Source organism: Nyctereutes procyonoides, unplaced genomic scaffold, assembly GCF_905146905.1.
Source record: "Nyctereutes procyonoides isolate TBG_1078 unplaced genomic scaffold, NYPRO_anot_genome, whole genome shotgun sequence".
NCBI classification, from domain to species: domain Eukaryota; kingdom Metazoa; phylum Chordata; class Mammalia; order Carnivora; family Canidae; genus Nyctereutes; species Nyctereutes procyonoides.
Genome location: NW_026575049.1, coordinates 60,637,030 through 60,649,943, shown reverse-complemented (window position 1 = coordinate 60,649,943; position 12,914 = coordinate 60,637,030). Strand labels below are relative to the sequence as shown.

The 12,914-nt window shown below is 34.2% G+C and overlaps 1 long non-coding RNA gene across 2 annotated transcripts in view; it reads left to right on the top strand.

Annotated features, from left to right (window-relative positions):
- LOC129511745 (uncharacterized) overlaps positions 1–12,914 on the top strand; it is a 56,057-nt gene that overhangs the window by 30,501 nt on the left and 12,642 nt on the right. Inside the window, exon 4 of one of the 2 annotated variants that reach the window (XR_008664898.1) lies at positions 3,514–3,560. The exons of the other annotated variant lie outside the window; for it this stretch is intronic. This is a non-coding gene — a long non-coding RNA (uncharacterized LOC129511745). Of the gene's footprint in view, positions 1–3,513; positions 3,561–12,914 lie in introns of those variants that run through there. 2 annotated transcript variants of the gene reach the window in all.

Here is a 12,914-nt window from a genome sequence, read left to right as displayed (position 1 = left end):
TAACCCTTTATTGGATATTGATTTGCAAATACCTTCTCTCATTCAGTACTTTGTCTTTTAGCTTTGTTAATTGTTTCCTTGGCTGTGCAAAAGCTTTTTATTTTGATGTAGTCCCAATAGTTTATTTTTTCTTTTGTTTCCCTTGCCTCAAAGAGACATATCTAGAAAAACATTGCTATGGCCAACGTCAGAGAAGTTACTGTCTGTGCTTTTTGTTTTGTTTTGTTTTGTTTTGGGTTTCACATTTTGGTCCTTAATCCACTTGAGTTTATTTTTGTGTATGGTGTAAGAAAAGTGGTTCAGTTTCATTCTTTTGCATATAGCTGTCCAGCTTTCCTATCTCTATTTATTGAAGAGACTATTTTTTTCCCATTACATACTCCTAACTCCTTTGTCTAAGATTAACTGACCATATTAAGTGTTGCTTGAGTTCTGGACTCTATTCTGTTTCATTGATCTATGTGTCTATTTTTATGCCACTACCATACTGTTTTGATTATTATAGCTTTGTAGTATGAAGGCTCATGTTTTTACAATGATCGTCTAATTTCCCCAGAACCATTTGTTGAAAGGTTCCCTTGTATCTACTGAATGCTTTGTACCTTTGTCAAAAATTAGTTGAGAATTCCAGTTTCATTTGAAGAGCTTACAAGTCACTGCTCCATACTAACAAAGCTGAACAAACTCAAAATATTTAACTCTTCTTAGATCCATCATATAAGTGAGGTTGTAGGACAAACTGATACCCCCCGAATTGGAAACAGATATGTGTGTAGATACAGAGAGTCACACTTTCCAGAACAGAAACTCATGAGCAGAAACTTCTCCAGGAACTGATGTCAGTGTAGGAACGCCTGAGCTGTAATTGGCAAATTGCTGGAAGCTCAGTGTAGACAACTCTGAAAGTTAAAAACTTCAGGTTGACCCAGTCATGGAAGTTGGGGGGCAGGATAGAAACACATTTGTGAGTTTTACCTCCAAGAGCTCTACTAGGTTCTCACAGAAAATATTGGAGAAGAATCCCCCAAAGCTTCCAGAAAGGGAAGGGGAAAAGGAACCATTTTGAAATATACCAGAGCATTCCCTTCTCTTTAACAAAACCTGACCTCAGGAGAAATTATTTTACCAGATAGTACTAGGGTTTTATCTGAGTCTTCCTGACCAGGGAAAAACCCATTCTAGCTCTCTGTGGCTTTCTACATGAAGTAAAGAAAATACCAAATCCAGGCCCAGTTAGCCGTCCTATATAAGAAATGAAAAAAAAAAAAAAAAAAAAAGGAAAGCACCTGTGAAATTCATGGGCTCCAGGGGCACAGGCTCACCAAGAGACTGATACCTAATTATAGGACTATAGAATACTTCTCCTAATGCCTTACCACTAAATTACCAAAGGCTTATTCACTGCATTTCCTTCTAGTGCATCATATCCACCTTCCAATAAAAAATTACAAGTCTATACAAATGTCAAAAAACACCATGTAAAAATACTGAACAAGAATCAGAACAAGAAGTGGCAGAAATGGAAAAACCCTTGGAATTATCAGACTCGGAAATTTAAAAAAACTATAAATAGTATGTTAAGGATTTTAATGGAAAGTGTAGAAAACATGCAAGAACATATGGATCACATAAACAGAATTAGGAATTCTAAGAAAGAATCAAAAAGAAGTGCTGTAGATGAAAAAGCACTGTAACAGAAATGAAAAACACCTTTGATAGGCTCATTATCAGTCTGGACATGGTTAAGAAAAAAATCTGAGCTTGAAGATATGACAGTAGGAAATTGTAGATTGTGGTGGAGAACCCAGCTTCCCTTTTCCCCCACAAAGATCAATGATTGAACAGAGCATTCTATGCATGAACAAAAACAGTTCTGGGAAACCTCTGGAGTCCACTTAAGAAGTTTTAGCATTACCATGGAACAAAAAAACAGAATAATTGCAGAATTCATTAATACTACCATATGGTGATGTAACTACTTAATTCTGGTGTAAAGGTTAAAAGACAAAAATATTAAAAATAGCTATAGCTTCAACAATTTGTTAATGAATACACAATATAAAAACAATATAAATATAAAAGAGGGAATAAAAGGACAAAGTTTTTATACACCATTGAAGTTAAATTGTTATCAGTATATATATATATATATATAAACTCACAGTATATATACTATATATATATATATATATATATATATACTGATGCCTATATATATATGATATTTTATGTAAACCTTACAAGGCAAAGAACAAATTTAAAAAATCTACACAATTTTACACAAAGCAGAAATCTTCAACAGATATACAAAAGGTAAAGAGACAGGAATCAAAGCACATCACTATGGAAAATAATCAGTTTACAAAGGAAGGCAGCAATGGGGCATGAGGGTTAAGCATCTGACTCTCTTGATCTCAGCTTAGGTCTTGCTTTCAAGGTCATGAGTTTAAGCCCTGTGTTGGACTCCACGCTGGGACAGAGCCTACTTAAAAAACAAACAAACAAAAAACAAAACAACAACAACAAAAAAAAAAGACAAAGGAACGCAGCAAGAAATAAAAGAAAAAGATAACTACAAAACAGAAAACAATAAAATGGCATTAGTAAATCCTTACCTATCAATAATAATGCTAAATGTTAATGGAATGAATCCTCCAATCAAAACGCATAAAGTGGCTGAATAGATTTAAAAAAAAAAAAGACCCAACCATATGCTGCCTAGAAGAGACTCACTTTAGCTTTCAAAACACACATAGGCTTAAAGTGAAGAGATGACAAAAAAAAAAAAAAAAAAAAAACAAAAAACTCTGTGCAAGTAGAAACCAAAAGAGAGCAGAAGTAGCCATGTCTGTATCAAACAAAATGAATTTGAAGCCAATAATGGTTAACAGGAGACAAAGATGGCCATTATATAAGTGGGTCAATTCATTAAGAATATGCAATAATCAGAAATATGTATGCACTCAACATTGGAGAATCTAAATACATAAGCACACACTATCCAATTTGACGGGAGAAATAGACAATACCATACGAGTAAGGGGTATCAGTACCCCACTTCCAACAGATAGATAGATCCAGACAGAAAACCAGCAAGGCAATGTTTGATTCGAACCATACTTTAGACCGAATGTAACTAACAGGCACATATACTCCATCCAACAGAATACACATTCTTTTCAAGCACACTCAGGCGTTCTCAAGGTTGTTGATACCGGGGGAGGTTGTGCATGTGTGGAGACAGGGGGTATATGGGAACTCTGTACTTTCCACTCAGCTTTTCTGTGAATGTAAAACTGCTCTAGGAAGTAGTTTACTAATTTAAAAAGTAATTAAAGCCTGAAAGATCATTTGGGTATATTTCTGTGGGTGTATTTCTTATTGATGAGGTCCATTGATCTATGTGTCTATCGTCTGCCAATACCATAGATCTTGATTACTGTAGTAGCTATATAATACGTCTGGAAATCAGATAGAATAATTTATTCTTTTTTTTTTTCAAAATTGTTTTAGCTTTTCTAGTTGTGCAAGTTCCTTCTGGCCTCTTTGGTTTCTGATGGTAAGTCCTATCATTTGAATATTTTTTTTTTTCCTACGTGGTTAAGGTGCCATTTCTCTCTTGCTGCTTTCAAGATTTTTCCTTTTAGTTTTTAAAAGTTTCACTAGCATGAGTATTGGTGTGAATGCCTTTGGGTTTATCCCATGAGGGGTTTGTGTACCTTTTTGAATCTGTAGGTCTATATCTTTTGCCAAATTTACAAAATCTGCAGCCATTGTTTTTTTGAGAAGTTTTTAGCCTCACTCTTCTCCTCTTCTTCTGGAACTCTGATGACATGAATATAAGATATTTTGTTATAGCCCTATAGGCCCCTTAGGTTCTGTTCATTTTTAAATTTCAGTTTACTTTCTCTCTGTTCACATTGGGTCATTTGTATTGCATTATCTTTCAGTTCATCATTCTTTCTCCTGTTCCTTCCGTTTTGTCTTGAGTCCATATTGAGTTTTTAAATTTGCTATATTTTTTCATTTTAAAATTTTCATCTGGTTCTTCTTTTTTCGCTTTTTGAAAAACCTCTCTGTTTCTTTGCTGTGTCTTTATTTCTTCATTATTTCATGTGTGTTTATAATTGCTCATTTAAGCATTTTTATGATGATTACATTTAAATCTTTGCCAAATAATTCAAAATCTCTTGTCACCTCTGTGTTAGCATCTATTTATTGTCTTTTCATTCAGTTTGATGTCTCTGTTTCTTAACAGAGTAAGTGGTTTTCATGGAGTTTTTGGCATTTTAGTTATTATATCCTGAGAGTCTGCATTTTATTTAAATAAATATTCCTTATTGTTTAATAAATAAATATTCTCTTTTAGCTGACTTCCTCTAGCGCTGCTCCAGCAGGAGAATAGGAATGTCACCTCATTATAGCCAGGTTTCCATAGGAATACAGGTTTCCTACTCACCTTTTTTTGACACCCAAGGTGAGTAGTACTCCTTATTACTGCTGGGTGTGAGTAAGAGTTCTGGCTTTCCATAGGCCTCCACTTTCCTGACTGGGATGGGCTGAGTTCTTCTTAACTGCCTCCAGCTGTCTCCACTGACACAGAGTGGGTGGTGGGAAGAGGATCATAATTGCTGGATGAAAGTCATAGCATTCTCCTGTCGTGGCTCTGACACTTCTCCATTGAGGAACTGAAGAGTGGTCTGAATTCTCCTTACCTCAAGCGGATGTCAAATTCTAGGCCATATGGTCTTTACTGATACCGGTGTTGGAAGAAGGGAGCTTGCCCCTACCCCACAGGGCTCAAAGTCTGAGCTCCCAACATGGCTATTGCTGGCCTAGGTAAGGGGAAGCCATCATTTATTCTGTCTTCTTCTCTACGAGTCTTATGTTTATTTTTTACATGTTGTCTAGGGCTTTAACTATTGTTAATAGGAAGAATAGAGGAAAATATGGCTACTTCCATGAAGCTGAAGCCCTCCTGCCCCACGCTGCTTTAGTATCTTCCCAATATCTATAGTTAAGCATGACTTCCCACAGTTATAAATTAAAGCCCATTTCAAAAGGAGTGCATCTCCCACTCAGCATCTTACATAATACCTAAATCTTCCAAACATTCAGTTCAACTTTTTTATTTTCTGTCACGTAAACCATGTATTATTAGCTATTCTGGAAAAGTAAATAGGTGCCAGGTAAGGTAAGATCCTCCTATGTGAGGATTATCTTACTGACCAGTTAATTTGCTCTTTAGGAGCCTTCCATGGGAAGAACTCTGGGGCCGTTAGGACAAATGCAAGGACATTGGTCATCTGAAGGTGATGAGTAGAGATTGGAAGGGGATGGAGAGGGTGCTATTTGTTATTAATCTGAATGAGATCTTCATGCTACTACATTTTCTTAGACCATTTTTTTACTTTCTTGATGACTGTTTTAGATCTCTCTCTATAAATCTATAGCAGATCCCTCCCATCTTCAACTGATAACAATATATCTAATTTCACTGAGAAATTACAAGAGAATGTCCATATGTTTCCATAGTACATCTACCTATCTACCTATTGAATGAATAAATGATTGATATATGAAGAAGGAGACACTAAAAGAAAGGCAGAAACAACAAACCAGACTTATTATAGGATATACTTGGAGTTTCCGAGCTTTTCAGCCCTGGTAAATAGTTTTGAACTGAGTGATCTATGTGGGGAACAGGCCTAGCTAACAAGTCTTTTTTTTTTTCAAGATTTCATTTATTTACTTATTTGAGAGAGAGGGAGACAAAGGGCATGAACAGAGGGGAGGGGCAGAGGATATAGGAGAAGCAGACTCCTCACTGAGCAGGGATCCCAACATGGGGATTTGATCTCATGACCTGAGTAAGGCAGATGCTTAACCAACTGAGCCACCCAGGCACCTCAAGTCATTTTTTTTTTAATTCAGAAATGAGAGTGCTCAGGGAATCCAAATGAATATTCTAACTTGAGTTTGAAAATACAATTAATGCAACTTAACAATGTAAAGATAAATATTATATACTTTCCCAGTTTTTTAACTCTCTACCTTTGCAGGTAGACTTGGAATAATCCTATTTCACTTTGATGTAAAAGGAAGATTACCTAGAAAACTACTTTATTAAGAAATGCTTTATGTAGTACCTTTTTTAGTTAGTGAATATCTTCACCCCTTATAAAACATGTTCAAGAGAGGTCACACATTAGATTTGCACTTCCAAAAGGAAACTGGCCACAAGAAAACTTGAGAAAGTTTTTTAAAAATGTAAGTTAAAAAAATTAGTAGAACTAAAATAAAAAATTGGAGATCATTCAATTGAGGAATCATAATAACCTTAATTTTTGGAGGCCTGCATTTGCCTAGAAATTTTCAGAAAAAGAAAAAGAAAACAAGCATGATTTATTGACCCACTTTCCTTAGTTTACCATTTAAAAATCCAGAGCTTCCTCAAATCTCCAGCAATTCTTCTCTTCTGTTTTAAACCACTGTGCCAACATAGTAATTCACTTTTCCAAGGATGATTCTATCTTAAAATTACTATATCAACTTTGAGACCTTAATACTCCACCCAAATGTTTATTTCTTTTATTCCTAAAAATCCTGCCTTCTTTTCAAGGGAAAAGTCCATTTGAAACTTTTTTTTTCTTTAACCAGGCACACGTCTTGTTCTTTATTTATTTATTTTAGGTTACAATGAATACTAGATCTTATTATTTATAAGGATAATTTTAAAATCTGTCATGTTTGTTCTTTGATTTTATAGCTTTGAAATGGGGTATTTTTAATTAAAAGGGAGAGATCTAATGTCCAGTTCTAAGGGAGCCTTACTGTTATGTCTTTAGTAATTACACACTACAGACAACAGAGAGACTGAGATGTGCTGGGCAGTGCACCAGCACCGTCACCCACCGGGAAACAAATGCTTGTCCTTGGGTGCCTTTTAAGTCTCACCACTGCATCCCTTTGGCAGCATTTGAAGAAGTTGACCACCTTTTCTCCCTTGACATTCTCTACCTACTACCCCTTTGACATTTCATTTTCTCAGTCTTTTTCTTATCTCTCAGCTTTGTATGGTCTTCCTCTCATCTACATGCTCTTCCCTCCCCCCCCCCATCCTTTTATGTTTATCCAAGTGGAATCTATCCTTGCCCTCCCCATGTATCTCTTTGTTTTAATAAGTTAAAGAAAAAAAAAATTTTTGAAGAGTTAATACATTCTCATGGTTCAAAGATCAAAACAATATTATAAGTTTATGCTGACAATGTTCCTTTCCCCACTCTATTTTCCCCATTTTTCCTTGCCGCTAAAAATGACTACCTTTATTAGTTTTGTGTGTTTCTAGTGTTTCTCTTTTTCTACATGCAAGTAAATAAAATACATATTCTGTTTTTCCAAATGTTTTTACACAAAAGGTGGCAAGCTTTATACACCATTCTGCACCATATGTTTGTTTCTTAACTATATATCCTGGTGATCTTTGCATGCTATACAGCTTTTCAGTAGCTGCTTAACATTTCATTTTGTTGATATACCCTGGTTGATGTAACCATTCCCCTACTGATGAACACTTAGCTTGTTTCCAATCTATTGTTATTACAAATATCTCTATAATAGCATGTGTTATTTTAGACCCATAGGGGTGCGCCTAAAATATGAGTTCTTAGAAGTGGAATGGCTGGGACAATGGCTCTCCTTGTACTTCCTTCTATAAGCCCTATGTAATTACTCTTAAAGCTACAGGCTTCAACTTACCTGTGTTAAGTGGATCCATCCCTTATTTATATCTTGTACTCTAGAATCTGCCCAAGATTCTCTCTCAAATTATCAGCCACATTCTAGACATTGCAACTTCAGTGTTCCATCAGCACTCCAAATTTGTCAATTATGGAATTTTATTCATCCTTTTCCTTTTCCATCTTCAAACCTGGTGCTGCTTCTCTCATTCTTTTACCTATGAATGATTTTTTTTTTAATTAAAAAAAGAACAAACAACCTTTCTTGTATTCCTTTTTCTTCCTTGCACTTCCTTAAACATGGACTTTGATTGTTTGGTCGAACTCCCCATCTTCTCTCTAAATCTTTCTTCATTTTTTTTGTCTGCTACAGCATGAAACATGGGAGATGGGTCACTTCATAATTCTTCATACCCCACCTTTTTCTTTCTATCTCAGACCTGAGCGAGCCAGTAGTGGAATAAATTAAGCTGCTGCTCCAAAAAGTAGTATAAGCTAAAATGTGATGACTTCACATTTTATAAATTAGATGTCTCTCTGTTTACCAGGAGTTTAAAAATGAATATCCATAAAAAACAAATTTCTCACCCATACATGTTACTCAATTAAATGACCAGAACTAAACTTTATGCCTTTTCAGTCCATTTTGGCTGTTGTGTCATCTGTTAACTTGAAAACTTACTTAATTAACTTTTGATCATACATTTAGTGGTCAACACATCTCACTGCTATAAAATGCTATGAAATAAATAATTGGTATGGAATTAACCAGGATGATTCAAACTCTAGCATTCCTGGGTATATTTAATTTTCATTGGGCATGTTAAACTTTCAAGAAAACTATTAGTTCTGGCCACAGTATTGCATTTTGTCTATTTTATTCTATTTTACTTATTTAGTTCCAAATAACCAAGCTTGACTTTTTAAAAAAGAAATCTATTAACTTCAGACAAAATTAACTTAGTTTTTTAGGTAGGCAGAGCCCTTCTCTAATATCACAGGATATAAAAGGCTTAGTGGAGAAAGATATCACCAGAATGATCCTGCATAATTTTTTAAAAATTTATTATTGACGTGTAGTTGACGGACAGCATTGTATTCATTTCCAATATGCAAGATAGTGATAGTTCTACACATTATTCAGTGTTTGCCACGGTAAGTGTAGTCACTCTCTGTCACCATACAAATAATTAAAGTATTACTGATTATATTCCCGATACTGTACTTTTCATCTCTGTGGCTTACCTATTTTATAACTGGAAGTTTGTACCTCTTAAAGTCCTTTATCTGTTTCACTCATTTTCCCACCCACCTCCTCTCTAGCGACCACCAGGCTGTGCTCTGTATTTAAGAATCTGTTCAGTTTTTTGTTTGTTTTTTTTTAGATTCCGCATATAAGTGAAAATCATATGATATTTGTCTCTGTCTTTTTTCACTTAGCATAATACCTTCTAAGTCCATCCATGTTGTCGCAAATGGCAAGATCTCATTCTTTTTTTGATGGCTGAGTCATATTCCACTATATGCCACATCTTCTTTATCTATTCATTTATTGATGGACACTTGGGCTGTTTCCATATCTTGGCTATTGTAAATAATGCTGCAATAAACATAGCTGCATAATCTTTTTGAATTAGTGTTTTTGTTTTCTTGGGTAAATACCCAGTAATGAAATTACTGGGTCAAATGGCATTTCTATTTGTAATTTTTTGAAGAAGCTCCATACTGTTTTCCACAGTGGCTATGCCAATTTATATTCCCATTAACACTACACAAGGGTTCTCTTTTCTCCACATCCTCGCCCACTCAAAAAAACCCAAGAAATTGTTTTTTTGAATCTTTGTAGACTTTCTGACTGTTGTGAAGTGATATCCCATTGTTTTTTTTTTGTACTAAGTTTTTAATTTTAATTCCAGTATAGTTAACACAACAGTGTTATATTCACTGTGGTTTTGAGTTTCATTTCCCTGATGACTAGTGGTGTTGAGCATCTTGTCATGTGTCTGTCAGCCATCTGTATGTCTTCTTTAGGAAATTGTCTATTCAGGGCCTCTGCCCATTTTTAAATAAGATTAGATTTTTTGGTGTTGAGTTGTATAGATTCTTTATACATTTTAGATTATTAAGCTTTTACTGGATATACCATTTTCAAATATCTTCTCCCATTCAGTAGGTTTCCTGAGGAAATATCTAGAAAAATGTTTCTATAGCTGATGTCAAAGAAATTACTACCTCCGTTTTCTTCTAGGAGTTTATGGTTTTAAATCTCACATTTAGGTCTTAAATCTATTTTGAGTATATTTTTTGTGTATAGTATAAGATAGTGGTATAGTTTTATTCTTTTGCATGTAGCTGTCCAGTTTTCCTGACACATTTATTTAAAAAATTATCTTTTCCCTATTGTATAGTCTTGACTCTCCTTTGTCATAGATTAATTGACCGTATAATCGTGGGTTATTTTTGGGCTCTCTATCCTGTTACATTGATCTGTGTCTACCATTTGAGCCAGCATCATACTGTTTTAATTACTATAGCTTTGTGATCTTGCCCAATTTTATCTGCTTGGGACATTACTCTCACATTTATCATTTCATAAAAATCTCATCTGCCACAATTCTCTGTCATCATTTGCTTTTTGCAGAGTTAATTTAAAAAGCAAGAAATGTCTAGAGGTAAAACTAAAATATAAATATATAGAGTAGGTTATTCCTGACCAAATCTTGCTGATTACTGATTTCTAGAAGGGAACATAAAAATAAAATAATTATTTTAATATCATTTTAAATCAGTTCTTATGGTGGCCAGTTACAATGAAGAAACAGCACAAGCACAATTTTCAAAATGACGGTGCTATGGCAAAGACGTCATAATATGCTTGAGTTACTACTGTAAGCAATAGATTTAGAGTATTATGAAAATATATGCTTTCTTAGGTGCTATGAATTACATGGAATAATTCTGAACATCTTCTTTACTGAACTAATGAATCAAATGGGGCTTACTACATTCTCTACAATCAGCATGTGGAAAATGTATGTAGAAATAGAGATTTCAAATACACACTGCATCATTCTCAGTGATAATGATGTGTTAGGCAGTGTTCAGTTTAAGGAGAAAGAACCTCAATTTGGCAGTTCAAGAACATTTCTAATTTGGTAGGGGGCCTAAGAATACGGCTTGGAAGAATTTAGAGTCTCTGCTGGCTGGACATCGAACTAAAATTGAAATTGTAATCTGTTTATGGTGTGTAAAATTAAGCTACAATGTACAAATTCCAGAAGACTTGATCTTTTGAACAACATTCTACTTTTTTGTGTGTCTTCTTTCTTTCCCCCTTTCTTAAATCCTGGAAGACATAAAGCAGAATATTTCTAATAGGAATTAATTCTTTTTTGCTTCCATTGGAAGAGCTGCAAAAAAAAAAAAAGTATATGATTGAAAAGTATGTGCTAATTGTAGTGTAGTCCCAATGGTTTATTTTTATTTTTGTTTCCCTGGCCTGAGGAGATGTATCTAGAAAAATGTTTCTACAGCTAGTGTCAAAGAAATCGCTGCCTATGTTTTCTTCTAGGAGTGTTGTGGCTTCAGGTTTCACATTTAGGTCTTTCATCCATGTTGAGTTTATTTTTGTATATGGTATAAGAAAGTGGTCGAGCTTCATGGAGCTGTTCAGTTTTCCCAGTACCATTTAACTATCTTTTCCCCACTGTATGTTCTTGACTCCTTTGTCACTGATGAATTGACCATAGAAGCGTGGCTTTATTTCTGGGCTTTCTATCCTATTGCATGATCTGTGTGTCTAGCTTTGTGCCAATAACGTACTGTTTCAGTTACTACAGCTTTGTACTATACCTTGAAGTCTGGGATTGTGAGACCCCAACTTTGTTCTTCTTTCTCAAGATTGCTTTCACTGGGGATCTTTTGTGGTTCCATACAAAGTTTAGGATTATTTGTTCTAGTTCTTTGAAAAATGCTATTGGTATTTTAATAGGGATTGCATAAACCTGTAGATTGCTCTCGTTAGTAGGGATGATTTCACAATATTGGTTCTTCCAGCCTGTGAGCATTGAATATCTTTCCACTGTTTTTTTCACTTTCAGTTTCTTTAATAAGTACTTTATAGTTTTCAGGGTACAGGTCTTTCACCTCCTTGGTTAAGGTTATTCCTAAGTATTTTATTATTTTTGTTACAAATATAGGTAGACCGTTTTCTTAACTGCCTTTTCAGGTACTTCATTATTACACTTAAATTAACAAAAGAAAAAAATATGTACTAATTGTAGAAGATTTGGAAAATAATGGAAAAATGGAAATAACATAGTATAATCTGTAATAACATCTGTAAGTGTACTACCTAGATAGAACAAATATGAACATTTACACATACCTGAAAAAAACCACATAGACAAAAACATGCACTCATGCACACAACAGATTTTACAAAATTCAAATCAAACCATATATAATTTTCTCAAATTTATATACAACATATAGTTTTTCCCATAATATGATAAGAACTCATCATTTTCTAATATTCATATATAGTATATCTGTTTGGTGGAAGTACTATATATACATTGATGTGCTACTGTGTATCTCTTAGCAACTCCACATTCAAAGATTGATATCAAGCTGGTGAGATTATTTCACACATCTATGCAACAAACATTGCAAACCAGGGCCTGAATTATTGTTTTGTTGCTTTGTAAGCCTTAACAAAGCAATAGACAAAATATGAATAATTTAAAATAAAGGCTTACTTTAAAAATTTGTCATGTCTGTAGTGTTTATATCATGAATAGTGTTAAACATTGAGAAAATAATTCTTCAGCTATTCAAGAAATCAATTATCCTATGTAGCAAAGAAGTTATTTTTTTGAAAAATAAGTGACATTTAGACTTTTGTCCTTTTTTCATTTTTTTACTTTTGTCTTACTTAATATTAAATGTAAATGTTGACCAGTATTCATGTGAGAACTTCATTAAGAGAGCCGGTTTACAAGCACACTACTGGCCGCTTCCCACACTCCATATCATCATCATCACTGAATATTAATAATTCCATAAATCATTTACTATTCAAATTAAATTAGTATGTCATTGCTGAGCAATTTTTCATGTATTTATTGGATATTTGAATTTTTTAATGTGTGCAATTATTTGCTTCTATTGTTG